An 18555-nucleotide genomic window follows, 5' to 3' on the forward strand; every position below is an offset into this window, starting at 1 on the left:
GTCAAAGATGAGGGAGCAACATTGTCCTACATTGAGTTCCAGGTCTATTTGTATGATCAGAGCTCAAAAGCCGGAAGGACTCAGCTTCAGGGCCATCTAGTTCAATGCCCTCATTTTACAGATGAGGAAACTGAGGCCCAAGAAAGCTACATGATTTGCCCAAGGTCTCATAGGTAGTGAGCCTCATAGGTGGGACAGCTACGCTACCTCTAATACCACTGTTCTACAGTCTGAAGGAGGGCCCCGGTCTGAGGACAGACACATAGTGCCTCACCCAAGTACATTTTTAAAGCAACATACAACCACATGAAAAATAGCACTGTGCAAACCAAGGAAGAAGGGGAAAAGTGAGTGTCCTGGACAGAGTCCAGAGCCAGGCGGGGCTGAGCAGGGAAAGTTTCCTGAAGGAGACAAATTTCACGCTGGTTTTGAGGAGGGGCAGAGGGGATGAGGGAGCTGAGGGATGAACATAAGGGAGAGGAGAAAGCTGATTGTCTCTGTGATGGATAAAAGCAGGTGAGACTTTAATTTATAGGGCCCTGGGCCACTTCGATGGGCTGTGGTTGGATGCTGAGCATTAAAATGGAGGTCTGGTGCATAGACAGATACTATCAGCTTGCTCAGATGCTACCAGATGGGAGACTCTGGGGCAATAGCTTCTGGAAAAATCATGATGACTATAAAGCAAGTGCCTTGGAAAGACTTGGAGCTATGCACGGACATTCTGTTCCTAGTTCTGGTTGGCTAACCATGTGGTTGGGAGGAGCCTTTTTTGATTGGCTAAGGAGCTGGGATCATTGGAGTCTTCAAAAAGACTGGAGTCGGCTTCACCTGTGTCTGCTATGTGACTGTAAAGCCATATGGACCCTGAGAAATAGATCCTCCTTGGCCTTTTTATGAGCAGCTTTCCATTCTAAGTTCAGGGAGTGGGGTCTCCATCCACATGGAAAGGTTGCATCCCCTGAGCTAGCTGATGGGCTTTGGAGTCCACGCATACACCAGATCTCTATTACACACTCCCTATGTGTTCAGAATGCATCCCTGCCTATTTACCAAGGACCCAAACCCTCTCCTGGAGAAGGAAATGGCAGACCACTCCAGGATCTTTGCCAAGAAAACCCTAAGTGGGGTCACAAAGAGTCAGACACAGCTGAAACGGCTAAAGAACAGTAAGAAATCCTCTCCATCCTTCAAGCTTCAACCTCAGTCTGTCTCCTCCCAGAAGCCTTTAGTCCCTAGGCATCTCTCCCTCTACTCAGCTGTGTGCGCCCTCAATGCTCAGTTATTACTACTTATGCTCTTTTCCCAATTGCATCACATGGTTGAGCGCTCCCTGAGGGCAGGGCCTGGGGCTACTCTTTCTCTGTCACCCCCCACCCCAAACTGTGATTTCCCCTTAGTCAAGATCCAACTCTGCTACTCCCCTGTGACCTCCCTTATGACGAAAATCTGCTCCTTCTCTGCCTTCCTCTCTCCAAGCATTGGGGAACACAAGGCTGGGCCCATAATAGGCACTCAGGACATGCTTGTTGACAACTCAAGTGGGAAGATTAAAAGCTCCCTCCTTCCCCTCCAATCGAAATTCATTCAAGCAAACATTTAATCCCCCATTCATGGAAATACCAACAATTAACTATCCTGGCCAATTAGCAAGTAAGTCCCTGTTGGCCTAGTGAGATTGGAACCTGCCTTCCCCTCACAGCCACTGGATAGCACCAGGACTCACAGTTATGAGCCCTCACACCCTGGAGGCCCCCTTGGCCCCCACCCCAGAGTAAGGACCTAATTTTGGCCTGATTATTCACCTTCAGGGAGCCCAGACTAACAGGTTTCTGGTGGAAAGAGACTGCATATGAGCATGTTTGTGTTTCTTGGTTCATGGGAATTTAGGACATCATCCTCTGTGCATTACTAGTAGCCAGCTCCCCCAGATCATGCCAATCTCTTCCCCAATACCTCTCAGCCTTCAGGGCTGAGCATTGTTGAAAAGGTAGAGACTACCTCATGGCCCAGGATCTATCTGCTTCCTTTCTCTCTCATTCTCTCTCTCTCTCTCTCTCTCTCTCTCTCTCTCTCTCTCTCTCTCTCTCTCTCTCTCTCTCTCTCTCTGTCTTTCTCTCTGTGTCTCTCTCTGTCTCTCTCTCTGTCTCTCTCTCTGTCTCTGTCTCTCTGTCTCTCTCTCTCTCTCTTTCTCGGGCAAGAATGTCCTAGCTCCCTCTTGAGCCCCTTTTCGCCTGTCACACACTCCCACCCCCAACAAATAGAACCATTTCCTTAGAAGCAGTGGATCAAAGTCAGCCTGCACTTGAAAAGGAAGAAAGAAAAGGGTATTTGTCTCTAATTCAGCCCCTGCGGTTTGGACCTTGACAAGCCTAGTGCTGGAAGGCATCAATTTCACTGGCCTTAAGATGATTCCATCACTGCGGGGAAGATGACACAGCCTCCAGTTTGGGGAATCAGTATAGAAAGCCCAAGAATAAAAATGGCTTATCAGCTGCCTTTACTGTCCTGGGTCTAACCACAGGAAAACTGCCAAAAGGTTTCCTTAGGATCATAGGATTTGGAGGTAGAAGGGAAATGAAAGTCTATATGGTCCAACCCTTCTTGTTATATAGAAAAAGAAACTGAGGCTCAGAGAAGGAAGAGACTTGCCTAGGGTCATATGAGGGGGGCTAGATAGCCTCCCCCAGACCCAATTGTGAAGCACCTTGGCCATTTTATTGCCATGCCACATTGCCTTCTACTTCTTGTTCTGGGAGCAGTAATCAGATGATTATCCTGTGACTCCACTCACCATCCCTGTGACTTCCTAGACCCAAATGGCAACCACCCCCCTATATGTACTGTTACCCCCTATTAAAATGAAAGCCCCTGTTTTGCCATTTGCGTTTTTATCCTCAGCTCTATGGGAAGGGGCCAAGAAATGCTTTTTCATTCATTCATTTATTTGTTCACACAAGTAGAAGAGCTCAGATTCAAACCCAAGTCCTCTGACTCCCAAACCAGTGCCAATCCCACCATCCTAAGCAGTATTCTTGTTGTGAACCGAGATTATATATTCTAAGCAGCTCATTTTAATTTGGCAGAAAAAAAATGTGCTTGACACAGGAATCAGGACACTTGGGTCCTATGTCTCTCTATGTGTCCCACAGTCCTCAAGGGACTTTGGGCTCTGTCGGGCCTGGGACCAAATTTTATTCCTCTCTGATTCCCACATGGGCCCTGGACTCGGGATGTTTGGCACATAGCAGAAACTCAATGTTTCTTAAGTTATATATCTTTGGACTTGACCTGTCTCCTTGGGTTCCATTCTCTTTTAGTATCTCTCAGGAAATTCTCAAAATTTACCAGCTTCTTAGATCCTGGCCCATCTCTGCTACCTCCTTCTCCCATTTGACTATAGGTATACCTCACTTTAAGAAAAACCAGTGCAGTAGTGTGGGGCTGGGGGAGAGAGGGTTGATAAAGAGCATCTCTGATTGATTTAATGAGTTACTACAATCAACTTGATGAAGTTATAGGACATCAGCCTTTGTCTGGAGCATCTGAGTGGCGCCTCCCCATGGAGATCGTAGTCATTTTCACTGGTATCTTGCTGAGAGAACGTAGAATTCCTGATTAGTTCCCAGTGGCCAGAACTGCTTCCAAGATGGTTGGCTGGCGGGCTCTCAGGAGGACAGCCTTTCATCAGAGGAACTGCCCCTCTATGTGGTCTATAAAATGAAGCTGATAGACCAGTTAGGTCTTTATTTGGCTTCTTTTTTTTTTTTTTTTGCCTTCCTCTCTTCATAAAACAGATCAAAAAACATCAGAATGGTCCTATATTCCAGGAGGAGGAATCCAGTTGTTATTCTGTCATGTCTGACCCTTCATGACCCCATTTGGGGTTTTCTTGGCAGAGACACTGGAGTGATTTGTGATTTCCTTCTCCAGCTCATTTTACAAATAATGAACCAAGGCAAACAGGGTTAAGCGACTTGCTCAGGGTCACACAGCAATTAAGTGTTTGAGGCCGGATTTGAACTCATGAAGATGAATCTTCTGACCCCAGTCCCAACACTCTATCCACTGGGACACAGGGAATCCTGTAGAGTCAGACAATCTCTCTCTCCCTGGGAATTGGAAATGTCTGCCTTGGGGTAGAGGCACATGGGAGTCCCATATGTTTGCACATGGCCTGAGACCACAGATCTTGAAAATACACTTTCCTTGTTCAAGAGGCGGTAGTAGCCTGGGCAGAACATGGCAGAACCAGAAATATCCTAGCCTTAGGGGAGCTGCATGAGTGACCTCAAAGTTAAGAAGTGTATGGGGGGGGGAAATCTCAGACCTTTATTCATATCCCCCCCCCAAAATGTAAATCAGAAAACATTGGCAACCAATAGCAACTCAAATTTACAAAATAGATTTGGGAGTGCTTATTCATTTCGTGAGAGGATTTTTTCCCATTTGTAAAAATGTTGTCTATATGGGCAGCCTGGAGTAATAGTAGAGTGACTTCAGAGTCAAAAGACCCAGCTCAAACACTCCCTAGCTATGGGACCCTGAACAAGTCATTCATTCACCCCCTTGAAATGTAAGTTTCTTCATCTTTAAAATGAAGATAACAATATCCACACTATCTACCATACGAGGCTATTTCAAGGAAAGTACTTGGTAAGACAAACTTTCTCTAAGGATCTATTACTTCCTCTGTGTGATGTTGCCTCTCATGAATCTCAGATTTGGAAAAGATCTCAGAATCTGGCTAGTCTAACCCATGTCTGATAAGTATTCCCCTTATAGCACCACCAACATGTAGTTCTACAGTGGCTGCTTAAAAAAAACCTCCCAATGAGGAGGGAAATAATTACTTCCCAAAGCAACTCATTCTACCAACTTTAGGGAATTTCTAAGTTTTTCCTTATAGCAAACCTAAATCTGACTCTGCAATTTTTGCAAACATAGGCTACAGACTTTCATGTCTCAGGAGTTTCATAAATTCATAGATGGAGAGCTGGAAGAACCTTGCAGTCCTTACAGGTTCATAAGGTCATGGATTTAGGTCATCTGGCCAATCCCATTGGACCTTACAGGTTCATAGGGTCATAGGTCATTTTACTGGTGATAAAAACAGGCTCATAGAGGCTAGTCACTTGCCCAAGGTCACATGGTAATAAATGTCAGAGCTGGGATTGGAACACAAATCCTTTGACTCCAAATTTAGTCTTTTCTGATGCGCCAAATTACTGTCATTGAAAAAGAAACAAGAAAATAAACAAACTCATTCCCTGGTGGCCATTCTTCTGGCGATGCGATTCTCTTAACTTAGCCAGACAAGTCAGAAAATAGATACACAGTCCATCGCTGGCTCCTACTTGAATCCTTTCCAGGTTGGTAGAATCAACCAGAGCTAACATTCAGCTGCCAGAGCCTTCCCCGTCCAGGGTCACTTACATGCCATGAGATGTGGGGGGAGCATTGTAAAGGCAATAACCTTCATGCACTATATAATATTAGTTCTTTTTTCTCTGGCCCTGGGCTCCTGAGGCATTCACCCCACTCTGGAATCCATCCCTCTTTCACAGCTTTTTAGATTTTAGATCATCAAAATTTCAAAACTGGTTCAAGCCCCCACCACTATATCTCTATGTCAGACCATACAAAAAGGTCTTAAAATGGAAGGCACTTGACTTAGATGGGCTAGGAACCTAAATAACACAAAACTGAACAACATAGTACATGTTCTCCAGATCCATGCACAAAATGGCTGCCACCTCCCAGTCCACAAAGGAGAAGAGTACTCAAGCGTCTTCTCCCCAAGCCACCTCCGGTCCCTTCCTTTTCCAGGTGTAAGGAGGACACAGCTTCCACTCAAGGTGCCAAATTCAGGCTGGAGTTGAGGGTCTGAAGCCTTCAGGCTCCTTCTTATCTTTCCTTCTACTCTCAGAGAAGCAGGCTGACAATCGATTCCAGCCTCCCAGCCCAGCTCTGGGATGGTTCCTCCACAACCAGGTCCTAGGTGCTGTTGTTCTTTCTTCCTCACAGATCTCACCGCCACCCTGTTCACTCCCCCCGTGGGTCCTGCGCTGTGCGGCTCCTCTTTCTCCCATCACTTGGCTGCTCTGCCCTTCTCCCCAGTCTGAACTGGCTGCTCTCTCTTTCCAAGGAACTGAGATTTCCTCTCTCCCTCGCCGCACTCCCACCCCAGTTTGTGCCCATCTGGGGTACCCGTGTAAGGAAGGTCAGGGCTTAGAGCTTTCTCATAGGAGCAGCAGCACCAGTGGGGTCAGAACTGTGAGCAAGCTGAAGCTGCCCGGAGAGGCTGGAATACAGCAGAGGCAACCGCTCTCTGCCAGTTTCACAGTCATCATTATCACAGTCAGACTGAGTGCTTCAGCCCTGTATTCGAAGACTTGTGCAGCCTGGGCCCAGCCTGTCTTTCTAGCCCTCTCCCATAAGAATCTTCTCCTCTAGTCAGACTGGACTGCCATGTTCTGAGATGACCTTCCATCTACCCTGTCCATATCTTGTATGAACCTACTTATTGCCAACGGCACAATGGATAGAGAGCTAAACTTCGTCAGGAACACCTGAATTCAAATCCTGCCCCAGACATCACCACTGTATGACTCTGAACAAGTCACTTAACCGCTTCCTGCCTCAGTTTCCCCATCTGTAAAATTAGGATAATAATAGCACTTACTTCTCAGGGCTGTTGTAAGGATCAAATTAGATAATATTTGTATTTATACAATATATTATATATGCATATACAACATAAAATAGTATATAATATAAATATATAACATTATATTATTTTATGTTGTCATGTCATACTAGACTACATTACCTTACATTATATTATACTATACTTACATTATATTATACTATATTATTTTTATTATATGTTTATTTATTATATCTATTATATATTTAAATATATATTTATTCTATTATATATTTATATATTTATATTGATGTTACCTCATGTTACATTATAGAATTATTTCAAGGCGCTCCACAAACCTTAAAGCGCTATATAAATACTAACTGCTACTGGTTTTGTTAATATTATTGTTATCATTATTGCTATTTTAAGAGCACAGACCTTTTTTTGCCTTTCTTTGTATCACCAACCCTTAATACAGTGCCTGGCACACGGTGAACACGCAAATGCTCATTGACTGATGCCCCAAGAACATGCCAGGTGCAATCCAGCCTCTCTGCCTAAAATGCCCTTCTCTCCCTTCTCCAGCCCCCCAGTGCCTCTTCTCCCCCAGCCCTTGAAGGTCCAATGCAGATACCATTTCCTCCGGGAAGCTGGCCTCAGTCTCCCCCAGCTCCCTTCCACTGAAAGCAATTTCTGCCCTTCACCTTGTCTTCTGGATTCAGCTTTACCTCTATCACATTCAGAGAATCATAGATTCAGAGCTGAAAGGGGCCTTGGAGGTAGGTCATTTTGCACAAACTCTTCATTTTATAGACAAACAAACTGGGGCCCTTAGAGGCAAAGTGACTTGGCCAAAGTCACCCAGACAGCGCGTGGCAAAGCTGGGATTCAAATCCCTGGGTCCTTGGCCCCAAATGGAATTTTCTTTCCACTAGTCCATGCTATTTATGCTGGTGCCTTGGATTCCATTGATCTTAATACAGACCATACACAACCTTCCCAGTAAAGGATAAGTCCCAAGAGGGTAGGGACTATGGAGTTTTTCATTGCCATACCCTCTTATCCCTCCCTCTTCTCCCCCACCTCCACTCCTCACCGCATACCTAGCATGGGGCCCCGAAACAGAAGAGATACTTCGTAAGTGTTTGTTGAGTGAATTCCCAACACACACCGACCTCGGTCTCCTCTGGAATTCCTCCTGGGCTCAATTGTCTGCACAAGTCATGCATGTGGCAGCACCAACTGCCTTGCATTTTGTAATTCTCTTTTCCTGTGGTTGAAACCTGTCTCCTCAAAATTGTGAGCTCCTGGAGGGCTGAGCCTAGGTCTGCTTCTCGGGTTTTCCCCGATGTGATTGGGGCCTGGGCTCTGAGCAAGTCTCCTCGAATGTTTGTTGACTGAATGAGTGAGAGAGAGTGAGTGACTCCTAGGCCCTCCCTCCCCAGCTCTGGGGGGCAGTATCCCTGCCAGCCCTGCACGAACGCCCATTATTTTATCTGTCTCCCTTTCCCTTCTCCCCAAAGTTCTAATTTAACCAAGCCATCGTTTCCACTCCCTCCAGAATCAATATTTTCTCTGTCTTTTGACACTTTTTTTATTTTATTTTTACATGCGGCCTCCAAAGGCTATAATTTACTGCTAATACTGTGTAATCAAAGACAATGGCAGAGCTCCTGTGAGCAGGAGGAGTCTGGCTCCTTGTCAGGGCACCCAAGCTCTGTAGGAACCCTACTGTCCTACCTCCCGAGCCACCCTTTCTTCCCTGGGCACAGGGCACCTGCTGTCTGGCACTGCCCAGGGACCGATGGGGAGCTCTCTTAGGAGGGAAGGTTTGGGCCACATCAAGGAAGGCCTTGAATGCCAGGTTAAGGCATTTGGCCTTTATCCTATAGGCAATGGGGAGCCATCAATGAAGGTTCTTGAGCGGGAGAGGGGTACAATAATGAAGACAACTTCCACATCTATAGCCCTTGAAAGTTTGCCACACGCTTTCTTCATGGTGACTCTATAGGTCAGGGAAGAAAAGGGTTATTATACCCATTTTTAGAGAGGTAAAAGTGACATGGCTAGTAAGTGTCAGCGTTGAGACTTCAGATCCAGCTCTCTTTCCATGTGAATCTATGACAAGAGGCAGCATGATTAGCACAGAGCAATTCACTTAAAGTGGTAAGGTCTGAGTTTGAATATCACCGGTCACTTACTGCAGGTGAGACCTTGGCAAATTGCTTAACTTTGGGGGACCTTAGTTGCCTCATCTGTAAAATAAATGGGGTTGGAGCATATGACCTCTGACGTAATTTCTGGCTCTAGACCTGTTATCCTAGGAAATGGATCACTTGGGAAGATCAATATGGTGCCCCTGTAGCTTTGGCCTGGAGCAGACCCCACCAAGGCAGTCCAAGGCCAGTCTGGGGGAGGCAGTCCAGCCCCTGCAGAGACAGTGAAGGCAGAAGGAAGGGCAGGGCTGGCGAGGAGTCTGCTTCCTTCTCTCCTGTGTCTCTTCTCCTCCCCCCTCACAGCTGTTGTTTCTGATGTGTAATCTATGGGGTTGTTATTCTATGTCAAGGACTTCAATCCACCGATGGGGCCTGTGACAGCCTAAATGCTTCAATCCCCCTCCCTCATCCCCACCACTGTGCTCCCTCCCCTGGCTCTGCCTGCAGCACCTCCCAGCCAAGAACCTGACAAGCCTTGCTTGGTAGGAGGGGAGGAAAAGAGCTCGGTAATTGTTTAGGATGCTTTTCTATATTATTTTTCCCAGAGTGGGGGCGGGTGGGAATTGGAGGAGGAGGGGGACGAGTTATCTTTTCTTCTCTTTTAAAGCTGAGGACTGCAACGTGGCCTCCCTCCTTCCTCCTTCCCCAGGCAATTCACAGAGAGACTATAAACTAGCCATAAATTCCCAGGAAAATTGAGTCTTTGGCTGAGCACACAATTTTACCTGCCTCCAGGTGAGAGGCTGAGAGAAGGAACTGCGGCAGCAGTAGGTGACTGGCTGGTGACAGACAGAGGCAGGAAGGTACCCCAGATTCAACGTCCAATTCCACGGCCTGGGTGACTGGGGTAACCCCCAAGAGCCATTAGGCAGATTCCTCAATTAGCTCTCCTAAGGTTGGAGAGGAGAGCCTTTTCCTTCCCTCCTCACCAGGGTGACATTTCAGCCACATGGATCGGGAAAAGGCCTTTGGAAGGATCACTGGTGCCGGTACCCCAAACCACTGCAACCTCTCCTCTGAGATTACTTCCCATCTCTTCTGTATATATCTTACATATCTAGCTGTTTGCATGTTTTATCTTCCATCAGAATGCAAGCTCCTTGAGGGCAAGGGCCACTTTTGCCTTTCTTTGTATCTCTGGGGCTTAGTAAGGATCCTGACATATATTCGTACTTGTTGTCTGACTGACTGAGAAACCTACCCTAGGGGAACTGACACCCATGACCAGCCCTCACACCAGAAGATCCATGGTCCCTCTCCTCCCCTCTGCCTAACCAAGGCATGAGGTAGCTAGGTGGCACAGTGGATAGAGCCCACTGGGCCTAGAATCTAGAAGGCTTGAGTTCAAATCTGGCTTCAGGTACTTACTAGCTGTGTGACCCTGGGCAAGTCACTTAAATTCTCTTTACCTCAGTTTCTTCAGCCGTAAAATGAGGATAACAACAATACCTCACTTCCAGGGCTGTTGTAAGGATTGAACAAAATAATATTTGTAAAACACTTAGCACGGTGTCTGACACAGAGTAGGCACTATATAAATGTTATTGTTATGGCCCTGACTAAAGCAAACCACAGCTTTTGGACCAACTTTGTCCACCTAGGCTTCCTCCAATAAATGGACAAAACCAGTGCTGGAGAACCCCAAATCAGTGTCCACTGGAGCTTATGCTATGTTATATATTGTGTCTGTTCTTAAATTATCTCCCTTGCAGGTTACCCATAGCAATGGTTAGTGGAAAGGGTGCTGAATCTGAAGTCAGAGGACATGGCTTTGAATTTCAGTTCTGCCATCTACCAGCTGTGTGACTGAGGGTAAGTCCCTTCCCTTCTCTGGGCCTCACCTTCAAAATGAAGGGGCTGATCTACATGCTGGTGGTGATGAAATCATATGACGAGTTGCCCTCCTCCCACCAGCTAGACAGTCTGAGAGAAGGACAGAGAGATCCATTCTTGACCTCCCCTATGGCCTCTAGAAGTCACAATCTGGGCCACAAAACCACCCACAAGGGGCAGATAGGTGGCACAGTGGATAGAGCACCAGCCCTGGATTCAGGAGGACCTGAGTTCAAATCTGATCTCAGACACATAATACTTACTAGCTGTGTGGCCCTGGGCAAGTCACTTAACCCCATTGCCTAGCTGAAAAAAAATAAAATAAACTACCCACGTCCTGCCTTTTCAAGACAAATGTCTACAAGAGACCCCAGTGCTGGTACAAATGCTATGTGCAAGTTGTACAAGCTCCCATCTGGTTACTGTCAGACTCCCAAACATACTCACCTGCATTTCCTTATCCCCATCCCTTCAACCCCATCTCAAAGACTCATGAAATGTCAGAACCTACTAAAATCCCTGCCACTGAATAGTCACTTCATTGAATAGATGGGGAAACCAGGGCCCAAAGAAGGAGATGGATTTGCAGAAGACCATACATCAAGTTGGTAGCAGAGTCAGGGCTCAAACTCATCATTCAAACACCCAGGCCTCCCAGTTCATCAGCTTCTAAATTCTCGTGATCTATAGCCTTGGTCCCCCTCAGCCACCCATATGGAAGATCATGATCTTGATTTCACCGTTATCCATAGCTGTTCTACCTCTGAGATCCAGAAAGCTGAAATTGCTCTCTACACTCAAAACCTGCCACTCATCTTAAACTTATTCTTTGTCTTTATGACCTCCAATCCCATTATCTCCACTCTTTTCTCAGCTGATCCTTCCTACTTTGGCTCACTGTCACCCTTAGGTTAACCAGCTCCACAGTATGCTATCCTTTCCCCTTTGTCCTATCACCTTTGACCCTATAGTTACCCAGTTCCACATTATACTGTCCTTTCCCCTTGAGTCCTTTGAATCCTTTGTCCTATTACCTTCTACCCAAGAGGCTCGTTCCAGGATCTGGGCATCATTCAGAAGTTCCTCCACTCTTTTTAAAAGGCTTGGTCTAGTAATGCCACCATTGTCTCATTATGCCATTGTCCAGCTTGAATATCATACCTTCTTGCTTGGCACAGTAACACTTCTGCCCATCAATAATTGCCTCAATCTGCTGCCATCTCCATGGTCACTTGGTTCCTTCTTTTTTGGTGACAATATGATTCCCTGATACATGTGGTTCTTTGGAGGGGTTAAGTGGTTTCCTGGAGGAACTGAATAGATATGCAGACTTTCCCTCCAGGGAACAGAGTCAAGGCTTAGCCACTCTTCTCTCTGGTTCTCTCAGCTCTGACTCATTTGATCTATCTCTGTGTACTCTCCCTTTTAAAGTCCAAGTCCAAGATGTATATCTAGATATGTGAACTGGTTATTAATCAATTGATCATCCTTAATGTAGGCCAGGGGAGTACCTAAGATTAGGTGAAGTCAAACCTTCTGATGAAAAAGCTAATGCCTCAGGATCATCACCTTCTTAAAAAGATGCGAGAGGAACCAAGGAGGGACTTACCATGTACAACTTCTACATTATTGTAACAAGGACATTCTGGCCCCTTTGCCAGGGCTCTGGCATTCTATTATTACTTTGCTATCCCTTTTGGTTTCCCAGACTGAAGCAGGTGAGGGACAGAGAGGGATTGACCTCAGATACCTGGTTGTCTGGATATTGCTGAGTGGGCAGACTTTGAAGATAAAAGATGGTCTAACAGACACAACCTTCTGATGTCTGACGGACAACAGATTAGTTGTCTCTTCTGTGGCTAGGAAACTAAATAAAAGGAAGACAGACTCCAACCTAAAGGGGTTTCTGCCTTGGATTGGGTTGGAACTGGGAACTAAATGGAACATGCAATATATGATGCATATAAATAATGTTTCTGCTTTTTCTCTGCATTTACATAACTGATTAAATAGTGTGGGTATTCACTTTGGATGAAATTGGACAAAGAAATAGAAAGAAGAACCAAGGAAAGGGTATGGCCAAGTAGACAGAGCCTGTGGCAGAGAATGAATGAATTATATTTGTAGTTAAGAATCTGGGGCTATAACAATGACATAAGATGGGGAGAGTGAAGAAGAAAGTGGCTGCAGTTCTAATTGACTGAAAGCCATTTGCCTTGAGATCTCAGCTGTTGACGGAATGTAGATTGATACCATCGCTTATATTTGTTACACTATGATCTAGAAAGATTCCCTAGAAGATGGTGGTAGATAACTTGAGCTATTTCAAAGGAGGAGAGAAATGTTTCATGAAAGTGGTCAATTCAATTCAACAAATATTTATTAAGTTCTTCTTTTGTACAATGTAGTGTATTAGGCTAGGGGGATACAAAGATATCCCTGCCATCTACAGCTTACAGTCTATTGGGGGGAAGGGGTAGAGAGAAAGGCAATAAGTATAACATAATGGAAGGAATCAGAGGACCTATGTTCAGTTGAACTGCCCTGCCATTTAACTGCCTATGTGACCCTGGGCAAATTACTTAACATCTCTGGTCCTCAGTTTCCTCATCTGCAAAATTAGAGGGTTGAACTAGATTTCCTTTGACGTCTCTTTCAGCTCTCAATTTATGTGTGATCAGTGTGATTTGAGATAGACTCTGATTGGGGCCAAGGTGAGATCCAAGCAGAGTACTATGGGAATGAAATGTGGGCAATGGAAAACTCTCTGTGTCCTTTTTCTCGGTCCTAGGGGAGAACTCATTTATTTCTAAGGAGTTTAACCAGGAGGACAAGTGAAGGAGGCTGTGTGATGCTCTGCCTCCCACTGATCAGGACCAAAGTCTTGGGATAAGCTGAGAGTATACCTCTTGGTTTTAGAAAAACACACACACACACACACACACACACACACACAGGCACACACACAAAATGTGTCTAATTTCCAGCCTTCCTGAAAAGGAAAGGGAGTAGAAAGAATGAGCAGTTGCAGCAGAAAATGAATGGCATCTTTAGCAGCATTTCAGCTGTAACCCTCCTAGAGGTTATTAGCAGCACTTCTCAGAAGGAAAAAAAAGCACACACACAAAAAAAACCAACACGATTTTTATCTCTGAGTGTCACTGGCTGAGAGCCACTTAGGGAATCTCAGAGTAGAGAGGACAGGGAATTGAGGGGCAGAGGGCTCCTGTAGCAGCTGTCTATGGTATCAAGGCTTCTCTCTCCTTCAAGATACCAGAGGTCCAATGGCCCCTGGTAACCCCTGCCCCAGTGGCAGGTTTTTCAGAGAAAAAAATGACTCATGACAGCGATGTTTCTAAATATAGGCGACAGGTAAGGAGAAGCAGAGATGGGAGCCTGGAAGCTGATAGGCAAGGAGATGCCAAGCTGGGAAATGTGTCTGTCTAGTGCTTGACATGGCTTTTTTGTCTCCGTCATAGAGACAAAGATAGCAAGAAATCTAGTGGGGTGTTTGCTGGGTGAGTTCTTTCCACAGGGCTCTGCAGAAGAGTTTAGGGATCGGGAAAGTGGGCTTCTTGTCCCATCTACTAAAGGTACAGGTGGCCATGGATGCAGCCTACACCTAGGACTGCTCTACCTTGGATTTGGGGTCTAATCTGGTGTGTAAGCTGCTGCTGAGAACAATAGCTGTACTGAATATGCTCCTTTTTGGAGAGCTTTAACATTGATTATCTCATTTGGTTCTTACAAAAACCCCTGAAGAGGTATTTCAGGTATCATTTTCCACACTTTACAGATGAGTAAAGCGAAGCTTAGAGAGATTCAAATGACTGGCCTATGGTCACACAATCAGTGAAGGCAAGATTGGAATAGAGCTCCCTCCAACTTCCAAGTTCAGCACTGTGCTGCTGGTGAGGGTTGAGGCACAGGTAGGGGCAGAAGGTAGAAGCTTTGGGGGGATGGGTGAGCTAGGGAACTGGATGTGTATGTGCAATATAGGGAGTGAGGGGTGCCATACTTCTTCCAGAAAAAGTTAGATACCACATAGTTCCTGCCAATCCAGTCCCAGGTCAACAAAAACTCAGTCCAGTGGGCGTTTTTCATCTAGAGAGTAGAACTAGGTTCTCTTTATAATCTGTGGGTGTGTCTCTGTCTCTTTCTGTCTGTCTCTCCTCTCTGACTCACAGATTCCCCATACATAATATAGCGCCCAGCTCTAACAATCTAGGACTATACAATTCTATAAAATTCTTAGCAAAGGTACCTAGTGACTGATGATGGTAAGCTCAGTTCTCCTTGGGCCAGAAAGCAGGCTTGACTCCCGGTGCAGGGAGAGAACCATGGCCTTAGGGTCAGGCAAAATTCATTTTGGTCTTGGCTCTCCCACTAACTTGCTGTATAGGCTTAGGCAGAACATTTGACTTAAACTCAATATATTCATGAACAACATTCCAGGATTGCATCTTGTACTGAAAAAAAATTTTCAACTTATTAAAAAATCATTAAGAGGGAGGAAAAGAAATTCAAGGTCTCTCTGAAGCTTAGTTTCCTCATCTGTAAAATAGGATAACAATCCTTGCTCTGGCTGCCTCCAAAAAGATTTTATTCATAGGGGCTGGCATAGGATTAATAACTGAAAGGGGGGATCTTAAAGGTCATCTAAAGATCTCCCACTTCTTTGATCTCCTAGAGGAGGCAGCATGGTGCAGTGGAAAGCATACTGGATCTGTATTCAAAGGACTTGGGTTCCAATTCCACCTCTGATGCTTCTTATCTGTGTGACTTTGGGCAAGCCACAACCTTCCTCAACCTCAGCTTCTCATCTCAAAAAAGAGAGGCCTGGATGATATGCCCCTCTGAGGTTCCTTCCACCTCCAGCTCTGTGGTCCAGTGATCTGAAGTGTAACATCCTTTCTAAGGCCACCTTGCCCCAGATTTTATCCACAGGTGGAGTCCCCTGGGGGATGACTACCCCAAGATTCAAAGGTATTCTGTAGGGCCACACTCCTAAATCTATAGCTCACAAGTCCCACCCCATCTCCAACCAGTATTCTTAGTTAGTCCACCAGCAGACACAATTAGCTCAAAGCAAAGCAAAAATATGGCATTATAAGAATGATAGATGAAACACATCCCATCCACCCTCATAAATCTGGGGCACAGTCTTCCTCAAATGCACACCATGGGAAGAGCGAGCACATACATAGGGTACATTGGCAGTGAGCAAGTTATGTAGAAAACAAATGTAGCCAAGACAACTCATGCCTCTGGCACTGTGGGGCCCCTGATGTCAGGTAGAGATTGTCTATGTTAAAGAGAGCTGTTAAAGAAAGGTTCTCTTATGGGGTCCTCAAACTGTTCCCTCCTTGGCACAATGTCTCTACCAGTAAGGTTTTTCAGCTATGCTTTCTGAGCTTGCTCCTCTCTGTAGCTCAACTCCTGACTACCAGAGTTCATGATCTCTAGAATTCGTAGCTGGCTCTCTTCTCTGCTGCAAGGAGTCACTTTCCTTAGAGTTGCCTCTGCTGACTGTTTCTGCTCCTTGCTGGGGAAGGCTCCATCGTAAGATATCATAGTTCAGGAGGGGAGAGTAATCCCTTCCACTATCCCTGCTGCTCTCTAATAGAAGTCCAAGGAAAAAGGCAAAAATTTAATCCCCTCTCAAGAAATGGGTTCTTCCTTCACTGCAGGCTCTTCTCTACTCTGCCAAGGCTCAACATGCATTGAAGCTGCTTTCTGCTTCAACTGCCTCCCAGAGATGGCAAGGTTGATTGTTGGTGTTTTTTTTAACAGACTACCAGAGCATGACTGATCTCTGACCAGCCAATAGGTTGCTCTTTTAATTTCTTCAGGGAGAGCTCCTTTACCCTTTATAAAGGGTAACAGAATGTAGACACCTCTTTTCACTTTATTTAGCCCATTACAGTCTTGCCTCTCTCACCTACTCCTTCTGTGATTTCATCAGCTGGTAGGGAGAAATCAATTGATTGGGTGTCCTGACTGACTCTTCACACCCCCTCCCCTACACATACACACACACCCCTAAATATTGGTTTGATTATTGTTCTCAGAGCAAGAGGGTATGTGGGAGTGAGGGCACATGTGGGACAGCAGGGTAGATGACAGGGCCATGGCTGGGTTGGATGGTCAGATGGCATTTGAAGCATTGTCTGAGATCTGGGACTGGCTAGAGATAGTGGGCCATGTGTGTTTGCACTGGCTGAATTCCCACAGCCCCAGCCAGGGTGACCATTCCAAGCCTGATGGCAGTGAAGGTGATAGTGACGTCAGTGATAGTGGTGGTGACAACATCAATGACAGTCATGGAGATGGTGATATTGATGGCAACAGTGATGTTGATGGTGATGATGATGATGAAATGATGATCTCTTCTCTCCTATGGGAGCTCGGTCAGGGACATTGGAACTTCATTATCCAAGTGAAGAGTTTTGAGGCTGAAGCTCAGAATGGTCTCAGTTTATTCTAGCCACAAGCTCCTCTTCCTCCAAGGTATGAAGAGTCTGCTTTTGAACTCAGAGGAAAGTAGGCTTATTGGAAATAGGGAAAAACATGGTGTTCTACTTGTCCCTTTTCCTCTTCTCCCCCAAATCCCTTCCCCAGAATCAGGTGACCTTGACTCCAACTTCCTCTCTTGCAATGACTTTTTAATAAATTGAAAAATTGTTTCAGTACAAAATGCGATCCTGGGACATTGTTCGTGAGTATATCGAGCTTAAGTCAAATGCTTTGCGTCCTCAAATCCGACTGATTAATAATTAGAACCAGCAATTCTGTCTTAGCCCTAATGTGTTTAGGAAAACTGATGGATTTAATTTTTTTATCAGCCAAAAGTAAGAAAATGTAATCTTTCTTAAAGTATCTAATACAACAATGCAGAATAATTAGTTTCTCTGGAAACAGGCATAATGGAACAGAATAATAAATCACTCCTTGCTTTGCTCCTTTGCGACTGATGGAGAGAGATTTCTCTCCCATAGGGCTGGAGACGCTAGAGGAAAGATCAGTCAAACGGTGGGTGAGCCAGCGAGAGCCAGGGTGGGGAGGGGGAGCTTGTGTCCCTGCAGGCTTAGAAGAACCTTACCAGGGGGCTGATGGGCAGCTGGAAGGAGGCTGGGGGCACAAAGCCCATTTCTCCAGCCCGCAGTGATCAGGCACGTCCTAAAGGTCTAGGACAGGCAAAGCCCAAAGGCCAAGGCCCTGTTGTAGCCATTCAGGGGGCTTGGGCATCTGGGACTCCAGTCTTGACTACCTCCCTTTCCCTCAGTTTCTCTGCCTGGGTAGCAGAGATAACACTGAGCTCGCAGGACTGTTGTGACAAATAATTATTTTGGTCAAGTGCTTTGGGATCCCAAGATGAGAGAGGTACGATAGGCAGGCAGAGGAGGGTTATTAATTTGTTGTTCATGATTGCATTCTCTGCCCCCACCCCCACCTCCACACCAGCTTTTCTTCCCTCACCAATACCCCAGTTTGGCTCCTGTTGCATGACTGGAGAACAGAGGAGGAGGGAGGGAAGAGAGGAGAGGAGACTTTGGGAGAAGAAGGAAGGGAGAGGAGGGAAGAGAGAAGCAGAGAAGGATGGGGAGAAGGTAGGGAAAAGGGAAAGGGAAGGGGAAGAGAAAGGGAAAAGGAGAGGGGAGGGAGAGGGGGAGGAGGAAAGAGGAGAGTGGAAAGAGAAGAGAGGAGGGGAGAGAAAAAGAGAGAAGGAAGGAGAGGAGAAAGGGGAGGGGGAGGGGAAAGGGGAGGGCAAGGAAAAAGGGGAGGGGAAAAGGAGAGAGGGAAGGGGAGGAAAAGGGGAGAGGGGAGGGAAGAGTTTGGGAGGAGAGGGAAGGA

This window comes from Phascolarctos cinereus, unplaced genomic scaffold, assembly GCF_003287225.1.
Source record: "Phascolarctos cinereus isolate Bilbo 61053 unplaced genomic scaffold, phaCin_HiC Scaffold_4;HRSCAF=312, whole genome shotgun sequence".
In the NCBI taxonomy this organism is placed as follows: domain Eukaryota; kingdom Metazoa; phylum Chordata; class Mammalia; order Diprotodontia; family Phascolarctidae; genus Phascolarctos; species Phascolarctos cinereus.